Source organism: Bactrocera tryoni, chromosome 2 (genome assembly GCF_016617805.1).
Source record: "Bactrocera tryoni isolate S06 chromosome 2, CSIRO_BtryS06_freeze2, whole genome shotgun sequence".
Classification (NCBI taxonomy): Eukaryota; Metazoa; Arthropoda; class Insecta; order Diptera; family Tephritidae; genus Bactrocera; species Bactrocera tryoni.
The window spans coordinates 73088278-73091294 of record NC_052500.1 but is presented as its reverse complement, the minus strand read 5'-3'; the positions used below and the strand labels follow the sequence as shown (position 1 = coordinate 73091294).

At 36.8% G+C, this 3017-nt stretch overlaps 1 long non-coding RNA gene across 1 annotated transcript; it reads right to left on the bottom strand.

Moving 5' to 3' along the window:
- Window positions 1-236: 236 nt before the first annotated feature.
- On the bottom strand, window positions 237-1866 carry LOC120769756. The gene is made up of 3 exons (XR_005704882.1): window positions 1808-1866; window positions 439-671; window positions 237-351 (listed from the first exon to the last, which is right to left on the bottom strand). It is a non-coding gene; the product is annotated as an uncharacterized LOC120769756 (long non-coding RNA).
- Between the last annotated feature and the right edge of the window lie 1151 nt (window positions 1867-3017).

Here is a 3017-nt window from a genome sequence, read left to right as displayed (position 1 = left end):
ATGCTTTTCTTGAGAAACTTTGTTCTCATATATACTCATTGTTCAGAGATAAAGAGTTGGTGCAAACCTGAACTCCAACTGACACAAATTTAGATTGAAAATATTTAATTTTTGTGTTTATTGATGGAATAATGAAAGACGCTGTAGAATCATACAAAATTTATACAAATTATACTGTAAAATTCTTTTCACTTCCATTTAAACTTACATTCACAAGGGTTGAAGTTTATACATCCAAGGTTGAGTGAAGATTATACAAGTATATCCAACTTTAATCCATGCAATAGTTTATGACACTTGCACAAAGAGAAAATAGTATCCCGTATTTTCCGTGATTTATACCTTGCAAATCTGCAAGAAAGATATACACTGCTTTTGGTTGCTACCAGTAAACTTTTCGGTGAACACTATTTTAGCATTATTTTTTTATAATTTTACCTTAGAAATAACTTTTAATTTTCTCTGCTTTCAAGTTTGCACACACAATTGAAGCTTTATTGCTGCAAAAGACTAGCTACTTGAAACTTTTTCACACCTTTTACGGCTTTGTTTCAGAAGAGGATGAAATAATATTTTTTGCAAAATCCTTTTGTGGATTGTTTACTTCTTTTTGCAATTATTTTTGCTGTTTTTTTTATTTCACTTTTCGCAGGGACCGATTGTGGTAAACGCTAGATAAAAAAGAAGGAAAAAATGAGAAACTGGTAGGGTAATGTGGGGCCTTTGATTGTTTTTTAACACAATTTCTTCACCGCTATATTAACACGTTGCTCGCATTGCTACGTAAATGCCATAAATGCCTTTTATTTATTTATATTTGCATAAAGCTGAAATACACTTTCACTGCACTTCCTTTTCGGGCTTTCACTTCCGGTGCACACAGCAACGACATACACACACACACACACACACAATTTCAAGCGAGCATGCCCGCCACGTAACTTTAGACTTTGTGTCGGCATTATTGCGGCGACTACACAACTGTTGTTGCTTTTATTGTTGTTGCTTGTTATTTAGCCTTGCAACGGATTTGCGAGACACATGCAAAGAGCCACGAGCCCTCAGTTGGGCGACGCATGGCTGCATGTGTTTATGGCATCTGTAAACACCTAACGGAACACAACAAAAATTACGAGCAAAACAAAACCAAAAACAGACTAAAACGTCGGTGTTGCAATGTGCGCTGTATTAAGTTGAAGTGAGCTTCGGGTGGCACGCAGAATTCCAACAATAAATAAATTTGTACGAATAAAGGATGTACCACAGCGGCAATGCGACGCGACGCAAGGACACAAACGCGGCGAATGACTAGACGCAGCGCGACCCGACACAGTGCGCAGCATGGCCAGACGTAACGGCTTGAGACGCCAAGTGGCACTCGGCGAGTGGGTAAAAAACAGGTGGATGAGTCTGACGCAAGCACGCGTTTAGTTGTTTGAGTATGTGTGTGTCTCTGTGTGTGTGTGTGTGTTTGAGTGTGAAACGGCGTGTGAGTGGGGACACTGCAAGGAATGTGACATCGTGGTAATTGTTTAGATGTGTGGGTCTGTAGTTTTATTTATTTTTGTAGTAGTTCAATAATAATAAATACCGGTGTTTTCTAAAATTTCATACAATTTGAACTTTTATACACAAAAAACTTAATTCAGGATCAACCGTACACTTAACGGCAGCTTTGCTCTGCTAGCTGCCTCAAAATTTTCAAAATTTGTTTCACTTCACTTTCACTGAAAACACTTTCTTCAATTTTTTTAATTATATTTTTACATATAAACATATATGTATATATATTTTCATAACTACACACCAATATTTCAAATAAGAACTGCTCTCCAATACTATAATATACAATATTATAGGCAGCACACACAAACGCGAGATACCGAACTTTTCCCCAAAGCTAAACTATATTTAACAGCGGTCACTACGAAACTAACCGTCGTTTCGGCTCAAAAGCCAGTGCTAAGCATAGTCAAATGCTCCACACACGTAATTGAGTGCAGACGAGTGAATACTCACCTCAGCTACACGAAGCGAGCCGGTTTTACGAAGTGTTAACCCCGAGTGGTAGTTTGAGTATGATGCTATTGGAAAGGCAACAATGTTGCAGAAAGACGAGTCGTTAGCCACATGTTATAATATACATATATTGGCTGAGTTCATGTTGAAATGACAATAAGTTGCTGGCAACATGTTGCGACAATGTGAGTGAGTAATGTAAAAGTTGCAGAATAAAGTTATATGTAAGATATTAGAAACCTGAAATTATTCGAGAGTAAATAACTTCTTATAAAACAAAATAAAGGAACTCGGGATTACAACACTGTACATAGCATAACTCAACTACAACGCAAAACTGAGCATAAATAATTCGAGTGTAATCTTATTACACAAAAAGCAGTGATTAGTAACAAAAAATAATATTTACTGGCATTAGTTTCAAAACACTTATAAAACAATAGAAATTGCCGCATCCGGGACGAAGAGCAACCTGAAGAGGTTAAAGTGCTGTTATTTCATCTAGAAACTAAGAAAATAACAGTTTGGTGTGGTTTGTGAGCCGGTAGAATCATCAGTTCCTATTTCTTCAAAAATGATGCCTTAAAAAGTAACCGTCAATGATAACTGACTATTTGATGCATGAAATTGAAGACGGCGCCATTTGCCACGCATCGCCTCAATCAATGGATTTATTAGGAGAACACTTAGGTGAACAGATAATTTATCGTTTTGGGTCAGTCCATTGACCAACAAGATCGTATGATATCACACCTAGACTTTTTTCTGTGGTAATATGTAAAGCCTAAAGTCTATGCGGACATGTCATTCGCCAGTTACCAGTCGAAATGCTCGAATTAGTCATTGAAAATTGAGAAGTAGCCACGGCCAACGTTTGAAAAAAGCAATTTTCAAAAAATAAATGCCAAAGAATGTTCTTTCGTATTTATTTGAAAAGGAACTATAGCTGATCTCCGGGAGCTCCTCTCAAAAAATATGAAAAATATTTATGGTGAACA